Source organism: Leuciscus leuciscus, assembly GCF_965113295.1.
Source record: "Leuciscus leuciscus genome assembly, chromosome: 7".
In the NCBI taxonomy this organism is placed as follows: Eukaryota; Metazoa; Chordata; class Actinopteri; order Cypriniformes; family Leuciscidae; genus Leuciscus; species Leuciscus leuciscus.
The window spans coordinates 18943654-18968728 of NC_138731.1; the positions used below are offsets into that span (position 1 = coordinate 18943654).

At 40.5% G+C, this 25075-nt stretch overlaps 1 protein-coding gene and 1 long non-coding RNA gene across 2 annotated transcripts in view; one reads left to right on the plus strand and one right to left on the minus strand.

The window, feature by feature from the left end:
* LOC309503198 overlaps nucleotides 1-25075 on the plus strand; it is a 419995-nt gene that overhangs the window by 259729 nt on the left and 135191 nt on the right. The window lies entirely within an intron of this gene.
* nalf1b (NALCN channel auxiliary factor 1b) overlaps nucleotides 1-25075 on the minus strand; it is a 156384-nt gene that overhangs the window by 91335 nt on the left and 39974 nt on the right. The window lies entirely within an intron of this gene.

Sequence of the window (25075 nt, forward strand, 5' to 3'; positions counted from 1 at the left end):
GGTGGACCAGCCTTGGATCTAATGAAGCCTCGCTCCTGGAACAGAATCAGTGTTTCCAGGCTGTCATATTAACCAAGACCGATCATTAATTATCACCTGATTATACATGTGCTCACTGTGTTACATCACAATGAGAGGCCCAATGAAACAGCCAAATTCATCATGCCACAATTTCAGCCAAATTATCAAGCTGGATTCTCAGTGTTCACTTCAGCAGGCAAATGATGCTGAATCCACACAGATCCAATCAGTTCCCCACAGAGCAGCGATGGACGGAGTGATGAAAAAATGAAACCAATGCCCAATATCTAATGAGAATGATGGCGAGGGAGAGAGCTACAGTCAAATTGAACACAGTTGTGTATGAAAAGTACAGATGTGCTAAACTAAATCGACTGGCTGTAGTCGCTTAGTCAGTCTTAAGGAAGCTCTGAATAATTAGAGCACAATTAGGTCACAATTGGACATTTTTGACTTGGCTCTCTGTCCAAAAAAGCAACCACACTGAAATACAGTGATAGATGAGACACAATGGCCAAAAGATGTCCGTCTGTATGCGATCATAGACCAGAGGTTAACACAACAGCCCAAAAGCAATGAACGAAAGCACAGCATTTCAAGAGAGCAACTGAAAGATAGTCAGCAAATATCTATCCCTTCACTGCGCAAAACTACATGTAGTTCTCACAACAACAACAACAACAACAAAAACAGAGACCTGCAGATTATGTAATAACAGGAGCATTTCTCACAGCAGACAATTTGTTTTTTGGTTTCCTCATTAATAATTATCTTGAAATTCACTGTTGAATGCATCAAATTTGTTATAAAAGAGGAGCTTTAAAGTGCCCTTTTTATGCTATTTAAAAGTTTCCTAATGTTGTTTTGGAGTTTCCTACAGCAGGTTTACATGCATCAAAGGTAAAAAAAAACTGTTTCATTTCCTCATAATATACATTTGCACATCACCACATTTTCAATGATTCTCAAACGACTCGGCAGATGAAACAATCTCTCTAAATCCCGCCTTTCCGCAAGCTACTCTGCTCTGATTGGCCAGACAGCTCAGTCTGTTGTGATTGGCTTACCGCGTACAGCGCGCACGTCGAAAACAAAAACGCCCATTGCCATAACAACGTCATCTCTGCGTGTCCTGAGACTTCCTACACCGTAAACTAAACACAGTAACGAAAAATGACGTTGATTTTACCATATCAATGTGAGCACGAGTCCGATGATGAAACATTGGAAGAACTATTCATTCAACCCGAACCTCCATCGCAAGGACAACTCGAGCAGGACGTTTCTCAGTGATACACTACTCAGTTTGAGGTACATTATGAGATGTTGTAACTGTAATTCCTCACCATCAGCATTAACAAGTGCATGTCCATCAACAAATCCATTATTTTATTTGTACTCATTTATTTACAGAGTATTTTTCTAATATACTGCAGTGAACACGTGGAAGCTGTATCAGTAACAGTGCACGTATGCAATGCATTAGCCGAGCTCTAGCGTGAATGAATGATGTAACATAAACGTTAGTAAAACAAATCTTGCTCCATGCTTAATCTTTCCTCAAAGTAGTGAGAACGACAGACAATCTGTTTTAGGTAATAAAACTGATTAGCAGAAGTATTTCAGTAAGACAGTGATAACATAAGTTAGCCAATTAGCAGGAGACCTACACAATATAAAACTCAAAATGAAGTATTTTGAACACCATCTTTCAAGCGGTTTGTGAATCCTGCATTGAACTCCGAGATTTGAGAAGCAGTCAGTAAAATAAAGGGAACACAGCAAAAGTTTAGGATTATACTGCTGGGCAATTCCACGGAAAACTGTCACATCCATAACGCAAACACAATGCCATGGTATTTAGTTGGCGTTATGGATGTGACAGTTTTGCGTGGAATTGCCCTGCTGTGATATCGTGGTAAAGATGAATTTTAACCACTGATTCTTCACATGCTCGTCCTTGGGCAGTGGGAAAAAAATGGCTTTACCTACACATTGTAGAGGACAGTATCTTCTCGACATGATGTTATCCAGTATCCACAGTAATCAGCTGCCGGTTTGAAATTCAAGTTTTTCCTAGTGTCTGCGCGCAATAAGTGGGCGGGCAATATGCTAATGTTCCGTCTTGACGTCACAACGAAATTGCTTATGACTAGTTTGAAAAACAATTCATTTCATTGACTCAGAGTCGACTCTTACTTTTGAAAGACAATAACTTTATATACGGTGCACTTTCAGATTTGAAACTTTGCAGGATGTTTTCATTCACTTAGAGCTATTGTTGGAAACTTTTATTCCTTCATCGAAGCAGAAACCAGGAGACTTGAGATGGATTTTATAAGCAGAAGAGATTTATTCTTCCATGTCTGTAGTTCATCAAGTCTGTAGTTCATCATCATCAAGTCGGACTCAAGACAGTTGCCTTGCACTTTTATACACATTTAGGGGGAGGGATTTACATTGAGGTAGAACAAAGCATGCAAATTAAGTATACAGGTTAAGGAACCCGCCCGACTCCAGCTTGTTACCAGTCTCAATCCAATCAGCATAACCATTCAAACGCATATGTGCTAATCCAATCAGCCCAACGATTTATCGTCTAGGGCTGGGGCTCGAGCCATTAAAGACAAAAGGTGCATCTGGGGCTACGGGCTCGAGCCATTAAAGACAAAAGGTGACTTACAATAGAGAAAAACAGGACTGGCAGAAACTGTTGTTACTATTATCCTAACCTAACCTTAAAATGCTAACTTCAATGTACTCAACTTTTACTGTTGCAACCTAAATTAAACATTTCATAAATTTGTAATACAACACTATGTTACACACTACATGTAAGGTCATTTTCAAAAATCCATAATAGCAGTTGTGCTTAAAACAGATTAATTTAAAGATGCAACATATCTGAGATGGTTTGAGCAGCTGAAGAATTGAGCATTTACAGCACATCCCTCTGTCAGCATGCAAAATGCTAAAACACACTGCGACAAGAGGGGTAAATCTCTTAAAGCGATGTTTTTTTATGGAAGTTTTAAAGTGAAATGTCCAGTGAGTTGGAGCCGGTTATGTAATTTAAATGTTACACTGTATTAGTTTAGAAATCATGGACTGTGGTAAAAGTGTTTTAAGGTCATAACACAGAATTGTGTAAAGTAATATGCGATAATATGTAATATGAATTTTTTGTCCATAATAATGAAAGTCAATGGGGTCCAATTTTGAGTTTTCGTACAATTTGTCTAGGCTCCAGTGATGGGTAGGTTTAGGGGCGGTCCTTCCTGATGACTCTTTTTGAAAAACCGTACGAATACGTACGAGTGAGGTCGACAGAATTAACATTTCTGGATGAACCTATTGATTCCTTTTGAAAAACAAAACAAAAAAAACAAAACATTATTTAGAAGCAAAAATGTCTGTTTTTATATGACTAGTTGATCAATCCTACCATTTTGAAATAGTTCTATGGAAATAACCCAGTGCACACACACGTATGGTCTCGCACATATTGAAAGGGTGCATGCCCTGAGCAGTCTGGCTAAATGACAGTCTTTCTCAGCCACTCAATCCCCTGGTGCTGGAGGTTGATTGACAGGCCTGTGCAGTGCTTGTCAATAACTATGAGCTGCAGGTGCTGGAGAGGGGGACTCACGCCACGCTCTTCTGTTCTGCTGCTATATTTGGGCCTGCCAGTGCCTGGGCCGGCCAACGGGGGCACTGTATGGGACTGGAGGGCAGAGGAGGGACAGGAGGAGGGGCAGACAAAAGCAGACTGTGGGACTCCCCGCTGTCAGACCCGTAAGTCCCTGTTCCCTGGGAGCCCTGTTCGTCACCCACGGCACAAACAATGCAAACGCACCACCGCCGGACACTTTGTCCCATAGGAGAGAGATAGAAAGAGAGAGACAGCCTGGCTGTCAGAAGTTACACAACCTAACAGTAAGTTGACAGCAGCTTGGAAGAGTAGAAAGCAAACAAGAAAAACTGAGCTGAGCAGAAACATCAGGGGAAGTCAAAACGTCATTTTCATTTACACAAAACAAGACGCATACTCAGCCACACCTGAATCTGTTATAACAGTCATTATCAGCATTTTTATAAATAACTCTCATGAAAGAGGCCTTGCTGACAGCTTCTGACGCACTATCACCTCTAAGCAAAAGTGGAAGTCAGCAGCCGGCGTCACTCGCTCATCTGAAGTCATCCAGCAGACCTGATCTTTGAGATTCATCAAGCCTGTGATGTCTGTCATAACCTTTCAAGTTGATGTGCAAAAAGCTGAACAAACAAATTTGTGTTTTAGAACTTTTGTTCTTTAGACATTGAAGAAGTGATGTCCCTGTTAAAAACTTGAGAAAGTATTGTAGCCTTTGCCTTTCTATTACCAATAACACAAAGGGAAATGCTATAGTACTTTTTCATATACGGTTCAATTTCTTTCTTTAACTTTTCTGTTGAATAATTTATATTAGACAGGACTGTTAAAAAAAGAGAGTAAATTAATGAAGACGGAGAATAAGAGGCCCTCGTGCATCTGCACTCAGGGCACTGATATTCTTAGCACTGTCAAAATAAAAGTCCTGCTTCCATCACTCATCAGCAAGCCAGTTTATAGGCTATATCAATATCTCCAAATACATCTCAGCTTATATCTAAAAATATCTCAACAACCACGTAAATTCAAATGAGACCGAACAATGAACAAAGGAAACTAAAGGCCAGTACTAATTTACTAACAGCTTGCACCAGCACAAACCATCGTTTGGCAAAAAAAAATAAAAAATACTCTCAGGATTTACTATAGATACACAGTGAAGAATTAGCGCAGTGAAGAATTAGCCGTTCGTTTACACGACAGTTGCGTTTCGGGTGCCTGAAAAAGCAAACTTTAGAAAAAGTTTTTGAAAACGGTCTCCGTGTAAACAACAAAACCACGAATCTCTGAAGACGATGACATCAGGCACATGCATATTACGTGTAAAAATATATAGAGTTTCATCGCCATCTAATGGGCTGGCAGCAGAATACAGCGTTTTAGTCGTTTTCGCGGATCCGTGTAAATGGCAAACCCGTGTAAATCGTTTTGAGAAAATGTGTCGTCTGTCCACGGAAAACTCAAAGGAAAAACTTCTCCATTGTAAGCATATCGTTGTTGTGTAAACGTACCTTAAATCTGGCCTCATGGGGTTACCGACTAAGATAATTAACTGGAACAAAAACAGGTGCGTAACTAACAAGGAACCATGGCAACAAACAAGCAAATGGAACACAGTCAAACAGAAAAGAACCAATGAAACTAAACAAATCTGTGACACAACACCCCCCTCCCGGAAGGCACGTCCTCGCAATGTCCAACCGAGGAGGAAGGGTGCACATAAACAATACTATCAGCAGATGGAGATCTTGTCTAGATATTTGGATAAGCCACCGAAAAACCTTGTCAAACACTAGCCAGAAATATCATTATTAGAGATTACCAATGCGATAGAATAGACTGAATAATGCAAAGTGCACAATGATGAATGGAGGCTAATGTAGTTCATATATAACATGCCAATACAATGACATCCACGGGTACATCCAAATAAATGAAATTATTTCCCCATCAGTGCTTTTTAAAGTGAGTAAGTAGATAGAGGGGCCATCCGCTGTGCTGGACACATATTGGCCCAGCTGTAACAGGCAATTACAGCATCCACAGGGTGAAGATTAGAGTCATTAACAGTGCTTAACACCAGGCAACGCACCAGTGAATTATTAAAGACCTGGGATACAACCTTACCTCAGAACTTCCTGTCCTAACAGAACTGCAGCATGTAACTTTACTAAAAAATACAGCGCTTTTACATACTTCTGTTTTATAATATTTTACTGTTTTGAGTCTTTTTTCAAACTGGTGGTATATGTGTATGTATATAATATGTGAGAATTATCATTCATTTGTTATGAATAACTGTCTTTTGGTTCCAGATAAAAAGAGAAAATGATGACAATATATGATTTCAAATATTTGATTCACTTGATTATTGATTATTATTATGCTTTTTCCATTTATTTATAAACTTTGTTTTTCCCTTGAATTTCTAGAAAAGAACATGTTATAACTTTCAAAAGTTTGTGGTCTGGTTAAAAGTCTCGTTAGCACTTTATTTTACAGTCCTGTTCCACATAAAAATAATAATACGTTTTAATATAGCGCCTTTCCAGGGCTCAATGACGCTTTACAATGAACAAGCAACAATAATGGCAATGGACAAAGATAACAAACAAAACAACTGTAGGTAGATGAGAGTATAAGTACAGTAAAGGAGAATTAGGTAGATGGGGCAGTGCAGAATACAATCAGACACAACAAAATGTAGTACAACTTAAGAATGGTAACATTCAGAAAATAAATGAGTTTTGAGCATAGTTTTAAATTCAGAAATAGTATTAACACAACAGAGTGATCGGGGAGAGAGTTTCATAGTTTGGGTGCAACAACACTGAATGATCTACCCCCCATTGAAGCTAGGCGATGCCGAGGGACAACGAGAAGGCTAGAGTCAGAGGATCGTAAAGAGTGAGTCGGGGTGTAGGGGTGGAGCAGGTTACAAAGATGAGGGGAGCCAAGCTGTGCAGAGATTTAAAAGTGAGCAGGAGGATTTTTAATTTAATACGATAAGCCACTGGAAGCCAGTGAAGATCGTACAAAATTGGGGTGATATGGGCAGAACACTTGGTGTGGGTAAGTAATCTAGCAGCAGAGTTTTGAATGTATTGCATTCTGGAAATGGAGCTAGCAGATAGACCAACGAAAAGGGCATTACAGTAATCAAGACGTATTGTGACAAATGCATGGATGATATTTTCAGGTTATTTGATACTGATGAAGGGATGGAGCTGGGCGATGTGACATAGATGAAAGAATGCTGATTTGGTGATATAATTAATATGAGCCTGGAAAGAGAAAGAGGAGTCAAAGATTTTTAACAGTACTAGATGGTTTGATGTGAGAGCCAGCAATCTCACAGGTGAAATTGGTAGGAATTTTGCTAATGAGTGACGTGTACATGTACATACTATGTAGTTATAATAGCAATTACAATAACTGGGTTATAACTTCTTACTAACCCTGAACATACTCCTAAACCTAACCTTAACCCATGTAGTTACCGCATATTACCAGTACCTTCTTACCGTAAGTGTAACCGAAGTCTCTTATGCTCACCAAGGCTGCATTAATTTGATTTTCGAACATACACATCTCCCATTCCTTTTCATTAAAAAATTAAATAAATAAAAAATCAACATAGTCATCCCAAAACAAGAAGCTTTGGGATGAATCACATTACAAGATTTGATTAAAGGCAAAATAGAATTTGAAAATTGGAAGGGAAAAAAATATATATTACTGAGATAAAATAAAATACTTTAAAAAAAAGAAAAGAAAAAAGAAAAGAAAAGAAAGGCACAATACTGTGTACCTATAAAAAGGAAAACATGATTCACTTGTCCCAAAAAGCATTTTGGAAGATGTAATCAAATCAGCCTGGGGTTTGGTGAATTTTTTATGTATTTTCATCCTATAAAACACTTTTGAGCTTATCCCAGGTAAGACCCCTGTTGGGAAAAAAAAAACAGCTATAAAATATGGTAGCTGGTTTATAGCTGATCTAAGCTGGTCATTAGCTAGTGCACGCTGGTAAATCACCTTGAACCAGCAACAGACTCATTCCTGATTAAATTGGTCAGACCTGCTTTTGGAACAGAGTGACTGGTCACCCATCCAATGACCAGCTTTGAGTAGCTAATGGCCAGCTCTGACCTAACCTGGTTAATGTGATAATTTGGTTAACTGATTATGTGATATTCCTTAAAAGTTTGTATGTGAGCATATACAGTAGATGGTTTCTGGCGCAATACCATCCACAATCATAGGGATCTATATCGAGCAAATGAACCCGCAAATGATCATCTTAAGCCGCGTTTCCACTGACATTACCCGGAGCAATTTGTCCCAGGAACTTTTTTTGCCCCAGACCGGTTGCTTTCTGTGTTTACACCACGGTCTAAAGTACTGGGAAGGTAAACTACGCGCAACTGCTCCTCCCAGTCTGCGACGGACAGTAATCAGTTTTGAGCGCCACATTTAAGTATGGAGGAGATTCAAACTGTGCTGCAGTTATGTATTGGTTTACTAACGAGGTAATTACAAAACAAAATAGACGAGCACTGATACTAAAGCGTGTTCAGAAAGCTCGTATGCGTATAAAATTAGACAACGTATATGTTATCAGTTATTGTGAGATGCCTGGGACGAACGCGCAAAAATTTCCTCCTTCGCAAATACGCTTAAAAAAAGCCTGAACCCCGTCTATCAATCATAAATAGTGACAGTCTTGTAAATAGTTGTTTGTTACTAACCTCAAAGCGCTATTTAAATCCTGTTATATTAAATTTGTAACATGGTTTGGAGTGCCTTGCAATAGATGACAATGTGTAAACATAATGACTTAATAATAAAAGCTGTGGCAGAAAAGAGACGAGCACTGATAAAGCGTGTTCAGTAAGTTCGTAATGCTAACATTAGATATAAAATTTGTATGTTATCAGCTATTGCGGACATTGACCGTGAGATGGCTGGGACGAACACGCAGAAAGTTTGCTCTTCCACAAATACCCTTAATAAAGCCTGAAACTCGTCGCCAGTCCACCAGTTTTTTTTATTAAATTCCATATTTGCAGACAGACAACTCTTACTGCATGAAGCCACGACACGAACCGCAATAGATTTTTTAAAAAGGGAGGTTAAAAATAAATAAATAAAATGCTGCATGGATTCATCCAACCAAAATGCGGCGTGAACACAACCAATCAGCTTGTGCAGCGCACAAGTCCCACCCCTGAAAGTTCCTGAACTTTGAAAAAGTACTACCTCATGAGCAGGGACTATCGGAGGGGGAAATATTTACCCGGAACTTCATTTAGACCCTGGTTCCTGCGGTGTAAACACATCGAGTACCAGCCCAAAGTTCCTAGTTCCTGGGGAAAGTTCCTGTGGTGGAAACGCGGCTTTAGAACAGTAATCAACCAGCTAGAAAACAGTTACCATGTTCCAAAAACCCAGCTACAACCAGCTTAAGACTGTACTAGCTAACATATAGCTAACCAGCAATAACTCACTGCTCTGGAGTGCATTTCCCATATCCATGGTAACGACTTCTCTGATTGGTTGCTCCTACTTCAGAGTTTAGTATTAAAGCATTTAACATCATCTAACAACCCTACAGCTCATGGTTGGGCTGTATTGAAAGGCCTATAGGTTACTACTAAAAATCTATTTGGTCATGAAGATTTTGAATGGTATTTTTACTTTCAAATCCTTTGTTCAGACCTAAGTGCGCACACTCCCACCAACACACACACACATTTTTGTAAGTGCTTTTCCTGTAAATCTATAGCAGAATCATTGTTTCTTGCATGATTGGCATACACACATTCAAGGTTACTGGACCTCAGCACATGAAGAGTGATGGTCAGTTTTTTACACATTGACCTCTGGGGATCTGTGCAAACCGAGTGGGCAGTAAGTCATTGTGATCTGTAGCCCTTGTGATCAATGTACTACACTACAGTACACCTTCACCCACCACAACCATATATCTCTCAAGGGAGCAAGAAAGATGGTAAAACCACAGAAGATCAAAGCTGGAGAGCATTCCGTGGAGAGCCTCTGCTTAAAAAAAATCTAGTTTCATGCATTCTTTTTTTTTAACAACACTTGAATGTGGGTTAGTTTCATTATAAAAAAAAGCAACATTTTGAACAAAAAGCTGAGAAAACGCATTTTTATCAAATATTACGTCCGGATTGGATTCAGAACAATGATCAAAACATAGATGGGGTAGATCAAGTCCATTGACACCCCCACAGTCTTGTACCTCTTCCTGAGTCGATATTTCATTCAGTAACTTTAGGCAGTTTTGATTTATATGCTATTAAATGTTTGATGATCGCGTTATTTTACATGTGCCTAAGCAATGCTTTTATCGCCAGTATCTGCTTCTTTTTCGGCTGTGTTTTGATCCAAAGATTCTGTACTCGTTCACAAGATGCATATAGCACCCCCTACCGTAAAACAGTGAAAATTTGGATTGCCTGAAAATTCCGTCAATGGAGGGGAAGCGTTGTGTCATAAATAATGGAAAATTAAAAAAGAAATGGTGACTATGACTAATTAATGTCAAATACAGCAACACATTCACAAAACATACACATTTGTATTCTAACTAGAGATGCACCGATAGGAATTCTTTGGGCCGGTAACATTCCACATTGCTCTTTGTATTGTTATAAAATACATTGATGAATATATATATATATACACACACACACACACGCACACACACACACACACACACACACACACACACACACACACACACACACACACACACACACACACACACGCACACGCACACGCACACGCACACACACACACACACATACAATTCTTTCTAACCAATTGAGAAAGGTACACTGGGGGAATAAAAAGGCGTAAAAACAATATTAAATAAAATATTTCTGGTAAATTTAACAAATAATTACAAAGATATGTCAAATAACACATTCAATTAAACATGAAATTTTAAAGTAGAAAGATCTTTTAGGGGGGAGTTCATAGGGCTGGATATTAGCTGGTCAGAGCTGGCCATTAGCTACTAAGCTGGTCATTGGGTGGTCAATATAGTACTTTCTTTTAAAACATACTCCAATCATCTTAGTTTTACTTACACCTAAATATATATATATATATATATATATATATATATATATATATATATATACACTCACCTAAAGGATTATTAGGAACACCATACTAATACTGTGTTTGACCCCCTGTCGCCTTCAGAACTGCCTTAATTCTACGTGGCATTGATTCAACAAGGTGCTGAAAGCATTCTTTTGAAATGTTGGCCCATATTGATAGGATAGCATCTTGCAGTTGATGGAGATTTGTGGGATGCACATCCAGGGCACGAAGCTCCCGTTCCACCACATCCCAAAGATGCTCTATTGGGTTGAGATCTGGTGACTGTGGGGGCCATTTTAGTACAGTGAACTCATTGTCATGTTCAAGAAACCAATTTGAAATGATTCGAGCTTTGTGACATGGTGCATTATCCTGCGGGAAGTAGCCATCAGAGGATGGGTACATGGTGGTCATAAAGGGATGGACATGGTCAGAAACAATGCTCAGGTAGGCCGTGGCATTTAAACGATGCCCAATTGGCACTAAGGGGCCTAAAGTGTGCCAAGAAAACATCCCCCACACCATTACACCACCACCACCAGCCTGCACAGTGGTAACAAGGCATGATGGATCCATGTTCTCATTCTGTTTACGCCAAATTCTGACTCTACCATCTGAATGTCTCAACAGAAATCGAGACTCATCAGACCAGGCAACATTTTTCCAGTCTTCAACTGTCCAATTTTGGTGAGCTTGTGCAAATTGTAGCCTCTTTTTCCTATTTGTAGTGGAGATGAGTGGTACCCGGTGGGGTCTTCTGCTGTTGTAGCCCATCCGCCTCAAGGTTGTGCGTGTTGTGGCTTCACAAATGCTTTGCTGCATACCTCGGTTGTAACGAGTGGTTATTTCAGTCAAAGTTGCTCTTCTATCAGCTTGAATCAGTCGGCCCATTCTCCTCTGACCTCTAGCATCAACAAGGCATTTTCGCCCACAGGACTGCCGCATACTGGATGTTTTTCCCTTTTCACACCATTCTTTGTAAACCCTAGAAATGGTTGTGCGTGAAAATCCCAGTAACTGAGCAGATTGTGAAATACTCAGACCGGCCCGTCTGACACCAACAACCATGCCACGCTCAAAATTGCTTAAATCACCTTTCTTTCCCATTCTGACATTCAGTTTGCAGTTCAGGAGATTGTCTTGACCAGGACCACACCCCTAAATGCATTGAAGCAACTGCCATGTGATTGGTTGATTAGATAATTGCATTAATGAGAAAATGAACAGGTGTTCCTAATAATCCTTTGGGTGAGTGTATATTTATACACCATTAAACTTAAAGGTGCTCTAAGTGATGTGACGCGTTTTTTAGGCCAAAACATTTTTTGTCACATACAGCAAACATCTCCTCACTATCCGCTAGCTGCCTGTCCCCTGAACACACTGTAAAAAAACGCGGTCTCTGTAGACACCACAGGCTCCACAAACGGCAACAAAAACAAACTGGGCTCACCCGCACCCCGAAACACAACAAACAGTGCTCCAGCCAATAACTGGCGAGAAGTATTTGAGGGTGGGGTTTGGGGGTTAGTGCGCGTGCACATGAAGGGGGTGTGTGGAGGAGAGAGAAGCATGAAGAGGGAAGTTTGAATTATGGCCGACACACGACCAAAGAGACGACGTTCCGATGAACAAATTGCAAAGAAGAGGGACAAGGATAAGGAACGCGCGAAGTCCCGAATTTACATCGGAAAAACCCTCGAAAGGTGGCGAGAACTCCGCCGGCAGAAGGGCTTCCAATCCGACATTCAGTTGTTCTGTTTTTGCAGAACAGGTAAATCCATTTTTCTTTCTAAATTGACGTTCATGTTCGCCAAACCAACACAAGGATGTAATTAGCTAGAACTATGCAGTCAGCGTTAGCTTTGGTGAATACAACATATATGTTTCTAGCAGCGATCAATCTCTATTGTAAATGGTCAAGCAAATTCACAGTAGGGCGACAATTTGTGTGAATGATTGTTTTCACCCACAGTTTGTTATGGATTTGAATGTTTATTTATAGGCTATTGGCTACTTTGACTAAATTTGTTTACGCCTCCGCCGTTGTTTATGCTCACTGGTAAACGCGAAGCTAACGTTATCTTGCTATTATTGCGTCCTTGTATGGGAGCTATAGTTATAGTTATAACCTCAGGTGGCGAAACGATTTTAAGACAATGTTTCTCTTTTTCTGCATTCTGTTCTGCAATATATAAAAGCATTTATCTAACTTGGTGACATTACACATTGAATAAAGTATCAGTAAAACTTAACTTTGTTTTTAGTGACTACTTTGACTTTCCTTTATGCCGGAAGGGAGGGGAGGGGAGGGGAGGAGGGAGGAGACGGGATGAGGAGGAGGGAGGGTCTAGCTAGCCTCCGTTTTGTTTGACAACAATTCGAATGTCAACACTCCCGGGTTGACTTAGAGCACCTTTAAATAATTTGTGGTGCAGTGAGGGAATCCAAAATACATGTTTATAATGTTTGTAAATGTTTCATTTTATTTACTGGTATTCTGCATTATTACTGAATATAATAATAAAATGTGACTAACATACATTGATGCGACTTGTCCACAATGCAATTTTGAACTGGTACAGCGTATAGTCAGGTGCAACTTATTTTTGGAAAACAGGGAAAGCATGAAAGCGGTTTCAGAAGGCCTGTGTGGTTGTTCTCATTAGGAAGGTGACCCCTCACTCAGAGCATAAACACAGTTACCAGGCGGAAATTCACTCATTAGCATCATCTCAGCACTGTGACTTCCTATCAGCGCGTGTGTGTGTGTATGTGTGTGTGCACATAAGACATCTGCTGATCCTGTGGGAGATGTTCAGCTTGGTTAGGCTGCTGTTAGCTCTGCACTGTTGAGGACTTAATAATGAGAAATTAAAGAGTTGTTGTAGCTGCGGGCGGTTTAAGTATGAAGGCTGCTGTCTAAAAAAAAAAATATATATATATATATATCCATTCTAAGTTTGGAAAGTCAGCATTTTCTGACGGACAGTTTCAGAACTCTCTTCTCCAAAAGCAACTCTTTCCAATGACGGATGTTTCTCACCCTCACCTACATGTATGCCTTTGATCGCCGCTGTCAACTTGGGAAAGTAAGAGGCCACAAATCAGGATTACTTTAGACTCAAGAGCCCCACTATTTGTAAATATGTAAATATGTGTGCACATCCACAACCCAAATTAGGCCCAGGTGCAGGACAAACAGTATAATACAGCGGTTTTAGTCATTTTTGCGAATCTGTGTGAAAGTTGAACGTGAACGGGAATGTTCGCGAAAAACACAAAGAAAAAGCATTTCCATTTTTAGTACATTGTTGTCGTGTAAACGTTTAATTTTAGTGCCGGACATCTTTTTTATGTAGCCAAATCATATAACATGGTAATCTAATAATTGCATTATCACTTTAACAGTCTAATAACACAATGTATTTTTTTGGGACATACACCTACAAATCTGGCATCAAAGTAAATAGCATCTTCACATTATATTCTTAAAGAGGCCATATGATGCTATTTTAAAAGGTAATTATTTTGTTAATTGTCAGAAAACACTTTTTTTTTTTCACATACTGTACATTATTGCGGCACCTTTATTCCCAGTCTGTCTGAAACTAATTTCTACAAAGCCCCTCCTCCCAAAAATTCATGAGTGCTATGTGTGGCCAGCTGACCCAGTGCATTGTGATTGGCCAAAAATCTCAAGTGTGTGTCGGAAATGTAACGCCCAATACATTTTAAGGCCAAACAAAGGGGGTTTTCTTTCACATCCAAACACACAGCACTAAAATTCACAGAAGCCTTGCGCCTTCTTTCTTTGTGTATGCCTTTGTGTGGGCATTATGCTAATATATTTCACATTGTGACATAGATGTTTGCGAAAGTAATATCTGGACTTTGATCAAGAAATGTTAGGCAGGTCCGGAGCAGCGTTCTCTATTAGATATAGAATAAATTACACAAAAAAAATATTTTACATAGTTGTGTGATTGAAGCGGTAGTAAAATAGTTAATACACACCTGTTACAAGTTGCAATGTTTTTTTAGCAACCATAAACAACCCAGAGTAACTCTTTGACAAGCATACAAATTTGCAGAGTACATTGTATAAAAAATATTGCATTGTATAAAAATGTTGACACAGAATCTCTGCTCGTTGACACATTTTTACTGTCCTGACCGTTCTAATCACACCGGTGTGATCGTCCGCTCCAGGGACCAGCCAAGACTGTGATCGTACGTGCGAAAGGGTTAATGACAATAATAGATTTTACTTGTGCTATACTACTTAATGTAAGAACTTTTTTGACTGATAAGGGAATCAGTCACTTAGAGAATTCTAAGTGAAATAACCGAAAATGACAGAAGTCACTGTTTTCAGCAAAAGTAAAAAGAGATTACATCATCACAGACTTAAGAGGGCTGAGGCCATCAAAAAGATTTGTGTGCTGGCAGCTAATCGCTGAGAGTTAATCGCTGATTTCTAGGGGGGCCGAGATGAAAGACTTGGGCTTAAGTCCCTCTAAATAAGCTGTAGAATCACCTACGCATGCAACACGTGAGTTACGTGCACATCCTCAGCCGTTCTGAAGGATGCCATGTGTGAACTGTTCGTTTCAGGCATAAAACCTTCAACACTTACAAATCAGATAGCACACATGGTTTACTGTAGAATCCCCAGTCAAAGGTTGCATGTTTTGTTCAGCTTTCTTCTGAGCGTGTGCATGAAGCAGTGGAGGGTGGGGTTTGGGAGGTGGAGGGTTCTGCGCATCTCTTAAGACATCAGTCTCCTTGAAAAATATGCTGCTGCAGACCACACTTCGTCAAAAACCCACACATCTACATAACCTGACTTTCAGCAGAACTGCACTTCACAATGCCAAAGTTGCAGATGTTCTTAACCAGTTTAGTCTGCCATAGACCATAATCACTTCACATAAATCACATCACATTGCATGAAATGATAGAATATCAAGCCGTGCACTACTCCAATGTGTCTTCAGAAATCTGCCGAATGAATCACCACCACCATCTGTCCTGAGCTGGTGATTGCCCAGAAAACATTTCCTGTCCCACCTGCCACTCTTCCACTCCCAGGGGAAAATAAGAAAATGAAAAGACAGAAAAAAAATCAGTTTATAAGGGAGGAATATGGCTTTGCTTGAAATGGAATGCTAGCTTACTTTTAATGGAATTATGCACAGTATACTGTATAATGCATAATAAAATATTAAGTGAAATAGCATATATGCAGTGACTTAAGCACAGTGCTACTGTATCTGGTTGTTCACCCAATGGTTTTAATATATATATATATATATATATATATATATATATATATATTATCTTGGCTGCTTGTGGTGCAGAAATGACATACTTCACCTTTTAAAAAAAACATAATTACTAATTACTTCCTGTTCAGACAACACAGGAAATGGAAGAGCAATGCATTGTAGGATAATATGTGTTCACACACACTGGAAAGTATAGTCCACCATACATATACTGTATTTCATGCATGCTGTGCACAGTATGCATAGTTCTGTATAAATGATAAGAATAGCTTGTTATTATTCCATATATGGCCTGTTTTTCTTTTTCACACCTAGTCTTTTTTCTCAATGTGTCTAATGAATTCAACAGATTTCTACTAGATTTCTCAGATGTGACTTCTTGTATGCGTTTCTCTGGCCTTTGAAGCTTTACACGATGGCACAACTGCCCTGTGGGGATCCGGAATCAACGCCACAGTTAGCTTTAATGATCTGTCTTAAAGTAGACGCAGTAATCAGGTTAGTACATCAAACAGAGCAGAGCATAATTTAGTTTCACCGTTTAGAAAACCCTACAGATATTACAGCGGGAAGCTATAAAACGCAAGTTAGAAAAACAAAGCTTCGTCCTCTGAAACCGGATGAAGTCCTGATCCTTGCACAGGTGCCTTGTCATGGTTACAATCTGTGTCTGCCTTCCCACCAGAGAGCCACCGTGAACCAGAACTGTCAGCACAGTGCAATTTGTTCCGAGAGGAGAAAGCGCCGCGCCACCTGAAGCATGTCGCCAGAGCAACAATTAGACTGTTGCATCTTCTGCTTTCTCCATTGCTGAACCAGTTCATATTTACTAAATGTATAGATTCCACAAAAATAATAAGCATGGTTTATGCTAATAACATAACATTTTCAAACACTGACACATGACTTTTTTTTGAGCTGCTATATTAATTGGCAAAATACAGATAATAATGATAATAATGCAGCATCTCTGCAGAATTGATGTGATATTTTAGCCCAATGCTCTTGGCAAACATCAAATAATAAGGCGAATGTGATTAAAAAAAAGGTTGTCAGTTGGTAAGTTTTTTTTTTAAATGTTTTTTTTTTTTAAGAATTCACTTGTGCTTACCAAGGTTGCATGTATTTGGTCACAAGTACATTAAAACAGTAATACAGTGAAATATCAATTTTCTATTTTACTTTAAAATGTAATTTATTCCTGTGATGGCAAAGCTGAATTTCCAGCATCATTACTCCAGTCTTCAGTGTCACACTAATATGCTGATTTGATGGTCAGGAAACATTTCTAATTATCAATGTTGAAAACAGTTGTGCTGCTTCATACTTTTGTGGAATCCATGAAACATTTTGTTAGGATTCTTTGATGAATTGAAAGCATTTAATAAAAAATTTTTTAATACTAAATGTTTTTACTGATACATTTAATGCACTAACAAAGCTAGCCAGTTCAGATATTTAATGTGTTCTAGCTCAAACAAACCTGGTGCAACTAATGCAGCCCTTGATTAGCTGCATCAGGTGTGCTTGAGAGAACACTTTATTTTGCAGATGTGTGCTGTTGTGAGGGATTCTATTCAGGGGGTTGAATAATTTTGAGACTGCAGAAGTCATTAAAAGTTCCATTTTCTGTTGTACACTTCCTTCTGTTTAAAAATAAATTTTCAGTACATTTTATTTTGATTTACAAATTTGCTTCCAGAAATTCAGTGGTTCAAACTCGACAGAAAATTTAACATTTCACATCAGCTGTTAACGAAGACTAGAGCAACGGGTGACTTTTGTACATGTAAGCAGCTTTCTCTAGATTCTAGCATGATTTTAACATTATTCGATGCTGACTTACAGATCAAACGTTACATCTGAGGTAGTAGACTAATCTCTCAGTTGTTTAGTTTCCTGCTGTGCTTCACTGGGGGTTCCCTCGGGATTCCCCTTAATGGACTAATACAGTGATATAAAAGACCAAACTCTCATCTTATTGGGAATGTCTGAAACCTACATTAACACATTACAGTTGGTTTTATGACTGTAAGTCATTCTCTTCAGTCTTCAAATGCTATTGAAGTTAGAAACCTGTATACCAATGTCGTATGACGGTCCCTAAACTTGCAAATATCAAACGTCAAGCCAACTTTATGCCAGTATTTCATGAATGGATCATGAAATTCATTGTTGATCAATTGTATTCGGCTATGGCACAACTATTAATTATAGTCACCAAGGTCACAATCCATCCCTGCACCTGCAACACATGCCCATCCCTGTTCTGACCCCATTCTGTCCCTTCTCCACAGCCTCGCTGTCCCGTCTTGAGACTACAGTAGGGATTCCAGGACTTCATGCAGTCCTCACAGTGGGACGGGAAGATCTCCAAAGGGACGTCTCATCGATTCATGCAGAGCAGCCATCAAAAAAAATAAATAAACAATCACTTTCTGCAAGGGCACCAGAAACATGACATGGCTCATAAATCTGATTTTAACACCATCCTCCCAGGTAACAGGGAATGTTTTCAGAACTTTGGATAACATTCTGGCAAGGTTATCTCAAAGTTATGAACTTACTTTTGAATGTTATAAACATGGTGTAGTCCAGAGCAGCAGGTGTCCCAGATATGTCAAGATGAGGAAGAACTTAACAAAACTTAAACTCCAGTGTTATAATGTGAAGCAGCTGTTTTTGCACTTATGCCAGATTTCCCATTCGTTAATGAATAATCTGATTTTCGGATTTGCATCCATCATGTCCAAAATAATAAGAAAAAAAAAAGATCAAATTAAATTAAGTATCTTTTATCTGTCTGAAACCATTTTCTGTTGAATTTTCAGCAAATAAATAACCATAAATCACTGGAAAAGTATATATAATTACTCAGACTATGATATAAGAGTTTGGTCATTCTACCAACCTCGACTCAACACTGCTGATAAATCAATTTTTATATAAAAAGGACACCTCATTTTCTTTTTTAAGCAAGAATGAATCATGCAAACTACTATGATGGAAGTACTGTAGGATCAAGGTACTGACCCTCAACCCCTTCATAGCATTAACATTCTGATATTCAGCCTTCAGCAGCACAAAATCAACCATAAACAGTGGGGGGAAAAAAACTAGTGCAACAGGTTTTCTTCTACACTCACATAATCTTTAAAACAAATAATTTAATAAGACTGCAAAATGATTTCTATTTTTCATACTGTACATTATAATGTTTTTGATCACTAAATTCACCTGAAGCATTTAAAACTTTTGATTTTAGTTTTTAGTGATTTTATTTATTTTTAGACAAAATATAATTTTTTTTTTTTATCTTTGGAAGCATGTTTCGGCTCACAATTCAGATTTTTTTCTCGCAATTGTGTTTCTATCTTTTATAACTCGCAATTATGCATTTATCTCTCACAATTCTGATTTTAAAAAAGTTAGAATTGCGAGTTATAAATCCGGAATTGCAAAAAATCAAGTTAGAATCAAGTTTATATCTCATAATTCAAATAAAGTCAGAATTGTGAGATAATAAACTCAGAATTCTAACATTATTTCTCGCAATTCCGGATTTATATCTCACAATTCTTACTTTATTTGAATTGTGAGATATAAACTTGGAATTGCAAGAAAAAGAATGTCATAATTGTGAGATAAAAAAGTTTGCAATTACCTTCTTTTTTTTTCGTGATGGCAACAAGCTTCCATATTTATTATTTATAGGCCAGAATGTAACAATGATTATCAGATTATTATTATCATCCAGAATTTTAATGTAATACATTTTTCTAATAAATGTATTGAAATACCGATAGCTTCACCATGAACTGATTTATGTAAACTGTCATAAATGTTAAAAACGTATAGTCGCTCTAAATTAATTTGTATTGCATCATACTCAAAACACTCATCAAAAACGTCTATGATGCTTTGCCACTTTTTGTCCTTCTTTGTTGGTCTTATGATGCAACACTTCCTCTGTCCTCTGAATCTGGCAGCCAATCAGATGGCTGATCAGACATATGCTGAGCATACAAACATGTGCACATCCCACACTCATACACATGCAGGAGAAGCAAAGTGCTGCATCACCGAGGGAGGCCCATCAGGAGGAGCAGCTTTGAGGGTTACACGATCACATAAACCCACAAACGCTCACACACTCACTTACACACATAATGGTGACAATGAGAGGATCCTCAAAGAAAGAGTGGAGGAGATGAGGACAATGGACAGAAACTATGCCATATGCCAGGGGTCTGTTACTATAGCAACGTCACACTTCCCCCCTCTCTCTCTCTCTCTCTCTCTTCCATATTTGCCTGGATGGAAGGAATAAAGAAAAACTGATGTTGTAAAACGCATCTACATTTTACACAGCTTAAAATGAAGACCACTCCACTGAATCTTGCAGCTTTTTCAGTGTCTTGCACCATGAATGCTGCATTTTTATGAATCCGGTATTAAAAGACTGCTTAAGCTCTATTTAATTCCGATGGTAAGGTTTTGGATACTAATGACCTAAGTGTTAATACACCCTTCTAACAGAATTACTAATTATTTGGATCAGAATTCTAAAATGAAGATCATGGTAACCCACTAGTAGTAACTCAAGTGTTACCAAATCCGAATTACTATCGAAAACCTTACAAAAACCTCAAAAGCTTACAATGACTTAAGTCATTATTATGGAGTTAACATGCTGTTCACTTTAGAATACTGTTCTAAATAATTTGTAATTCCTTCTGTAGGATTTTGTAATACTTGAAATTTACCCTACAGTAAATAAATAATAATAATAATTACTGTAGAGAATTTACTGTAGATCACGCGTGGAACTTTCCACTCCCATCTGCATTATTTATTTTTTTTGGAATTGCGCTGAATTGTCTGAATTACTGTAATTACAAGATCACGACTTGTAAAAAGAGCTCACTTCCTTGTAGAACTCAAAATTAGTACTTCTAAACTCTGATATTTCCGAGAGCTATGGCTTGTCTCACCTAATTGCTGCAACATCATATAGAAAAAACGATGGGTTACTTAACGTAATCCCGGGTTCTTTGATAACAGAGTGAGGTGTTTCACTATGGGAATCGCTTTGGGCATGACCAACTACGGAAGCTCCTATGCCACCACGTCTGTCTTTGACAGACAGGTCGACCTGAGATCAGGCTCCGCCCCCACCTATATCACTCAGGTCGACCCATAACAAAGTCATTATAGAGAGATTTCTTCCCGTTCCTGTGCAAGAAGGGAAGTGTTGGTGAAACACCTCACTCTGTTATCAAAGAACCCGGGATTACGTTAAGTAACCCATCGTTCTTTTTCTAACTTCGCTCGGTGTTTCACTATGGGAGATATAGACCACTCCCGGATTGCACAACGTAAGCTGTACCTCATCATATGGGACCTGATGTGCTGGCTCCTAGCACTACATGAGCTAAGGATGGCTCCGACACATCCAGTCTATAAAATCGCACAAAAGTATGTGGCGTAGCCCAGCTTGCTGCCGCACAGATCTCCTGGACTGAAACTCCCTTCAGTAAGGTCCAAGATGTAGCCATTCCTCTGGTGGAGTGGGCCCTTAAGCCCTCAGGAGGTTGAGAACCTCTGCATTTATATGCTAGAGAGATAGCTTCTACAATCCAGTGGGACAGTCGCTGACGTGACAACGGCTTCCCTTTATGAGGAGTAGCCCAATACACAAACAGCTGGTCATTCTTTCTGAAACCTGCTGTCCTTTCCACGTACACATGAAGTGCCCGTACAGGACATAAAGCATTCAATCTCCTATCCCCCGGAGAAGAGAACGGAGGAGGGTGGAAGGCTGTAAGTTCTGTAGTTGGACATCTGTAAGACGAGTCCACTACTTTAGGTACGAAAGCAGGGTTAGGGCGAAAGGAAACCCTTGTGAGCCCTGGAGAAAACTGCAGACAAGACGGGCTGACAGACAGGGCCTGTAAGTCGCTCACACGCTTAGCTGTCGCCAGCGCTAACAGCAGTGCTGTCTTAAGAGAGAGAAACTTCAACCCTATAGCTTCCAACGGCTCAAAAGGGTGTTGAGAAAGGGCTTCTAAAACCATAGACAAATCCCACAACGGAACCATTCGCCTGGCCACTGGCCTCTTACGCCGTGCCCCTTTCATAAAACGACTTATTAAAGGGTTCTGACCTGCTGTCTTGTCACCAAAACCAACATGACAAGCAGAAATGGCCGCTAAGTATACCTTTAATGTGGAAAAAGCCTTCCCTTCATCCAACAGATCCTGGAGAAAGCATAATATGTCTCTCACTGAGCATTGAAAAGGGACAATATGACTCTCCACACCATTCTTCAAAGACTCGCCATTTATTACTATAAAGTGAGCGAGTGGAAGAGGCTCTTGCACTCTGTATAGTGTGTACGACTGATGGGGGACTCTCGATGGTGACTCTCGATGACACTGTCCCCAAGGGAATCCCCGTTCTGAGAGTCGCGGGGCTTTTCCAATGTCTGAGCGCTCTGACGCACGCATGAGTTATTCTCACCGGCCGGTTGAGATGACGCCGAGAACACAGACGCAGATGCGCGACCCAGCGCTGAAAGTCTCTCATTATGAGTAGCCCCAGCCGTACTACCGAAATCGCTGAAGGCATTAAACCCAGGCACAGTCTGAACGGGACAATTTTTCCCGTCTGAAAACGGGAGAGACACTGAGTGAAGGAAGTGATCCTCCTCTCTGTCAGAGTAACCCGATAAGAGAGGGAGTTTATACTGAGCCCTAGATATTCTGTGTGCTGTGCTGGCTTTAAGTGGCTCTTTTCCATGTTTATTCTGAATCCCAAGCTGTTGAGATGAATTAACACCATGTCTGCGTCTCTGATCGCTTGCTCTTTCGACGAGGCGCATATCAGATAATCGTCTATGTACGACAATATTCTTATCCCTTTGTTTCTCAACGGAAAAAGTGCTGCTTCTACACATTTGCTGAAAACTCTTGGCGCTAAAGACAGACCAAATGGCATGGTTTGAAACTCGTAAGCAGTGCCTCGGAATGCAAACCTGAGATATTTCCTGTGAGACGGGTACACATCTATGTGAAAATACGCGTCTGACAGATCGATCGTCACAAACCAATCGTTCTGGCGGATTGATCGACAAAGTGTCTTGTGTGTCAACATTTTGAATGAATACTTCTGTAGGTGCTTGTTTAACACACGGAGATCTAAAATTGCACGCAGAGATGTGCTCCCTTTCTTTGGAATCACAAAGTAGCGGGAGTAAAAACCCTGACAGCTCACTTCCTCTGGCACCACTCTGATGGCTCGTTTGTCTAAAAGAGTGTCTATCTCGGCTGTCAGGACGCGAGCTGATTCTCCCTCGGCCACTGAGACTATCATACCATTGAATCTGGGTGGTTTCATGGCAAACTGAAGTCTGTACCCCCGTAAAATTGTGTTTACAACCCACGGATGAGCCGCGCATGCGCGCCAATTGAGTATGCGAGCCGAGAGAGGTCCCCTGTATACTTCTCCATCGCGGGCACGCTTTGATGACGTCATTACAGTTTCCGCGCTGACCCCTTCCGAAGGAGCGTGCGCTCCCCCCAGCGGTGAAGCTAGGGAGACACGTTTCAAACTTTGGATTTTTTTGCAATCTATCGCCCTCGGCTGTCTGCCTGGCTGCGATAGTGAAACATTTATTGGTGTGTTCATTGTATTCGGAGAGCATATCGCCCTTAGCTCGTGGCTTGGATGCGATAATGCATTCTTTATTAAACCTTCCCCTGAACTGATGGGCGTTTGAAAACCCTGTGTGAGTGCTTGGTGACACTGGTGAACATTCTGAACTTGATAACTTACAGTGAGAGCCCTTGCTGAACTCAGAATAACAGGGCTGGATCCCCTCCTTCTCTTTGCGGGCGTAGAGAGAAGTGCAGGGGAACATTCGCGTGTCAGGTCGCACGCTTTTTCTTCCGTTCCTCGGGGTGGGGTGGGCGGTTCCTCGCCGCCGCGGCCGCAAATTAATGCTTCCCCCATGGTCCGGAGCCATCCGATCTCGGATGATGATGACCAGATTGCTGTCCGCTGGGAGCCGGTCTCACATTCCTAGCCCCCCCCCCCGTCTCCCTCTCGCAGCAGCGGCTGCTGCAAAGCCCGGCCGTGCTGGCTGAGAGGGTGGTCGCGGTGCTTGCTTGCGTGGTAAATCTGGTAAAGCTGCGTCCATCACCTCTGCTTTCTGAGCGTCGCTCGATCCTGACAGGTTTAGCCATAGCGCTCTCTCACCTGAAACGGCCAGGCCCATCACACGGCCACAGCCCTGAACCGCGCCACGGGAAGAGCGGAGAATTAGATCGTTCACCACACATATCTCGTCCCAGAGTGCTGGGTTCGGCACTCCCGTGTCTAGCTGTCGCCCCATCTCCTCCAAAATCTCTGCCTGGTACGCTGACAGTAAAGTCACCGCGTTCAGCGAGCACACTGACTGCGCCGCATACCTGTACATCCTCTGATAGACAGAGGTTCCATCTTGTTCGGCAGCGAAATTTGGGATGAGGCAGAAATAGAGCGTCGATTCGGATGGAGGTGATAGGCCACTGATGACTCTATCGCTGGGGGTCCGGCCAGCCCCAGCTCTCCCATTCCCTGAATCTCCAGCTTAGAATATCCCTTGGTTGGGAGCTTGCTCTTAAAGGGGCTACCCCAATGGCGGGACATCTCCTTCATGCACGCCGGCACGGCGGGTAGAAGTTGTCTCGCTGTGGTTTGAGCAGGCGGTAGCCTTTTTCCATCATAAAGGTCCCTCTCTGCTCCTTCTGCATCCTGCGTCGCGGGCCACGCTAAGCCCAGTTTAGCCGCAGATCGCTTGCACACTTCGTGCAGGTTACCGTCTGCCTGAGAGCCCGAGTCAGTCATGCTAGGGGGTCTAGACTGTTGGACAGGGAAGAGAGAGTTGTCTTCCTCCTCCTCGTCATCCATGTCCAAGTCGAGGAGGTCA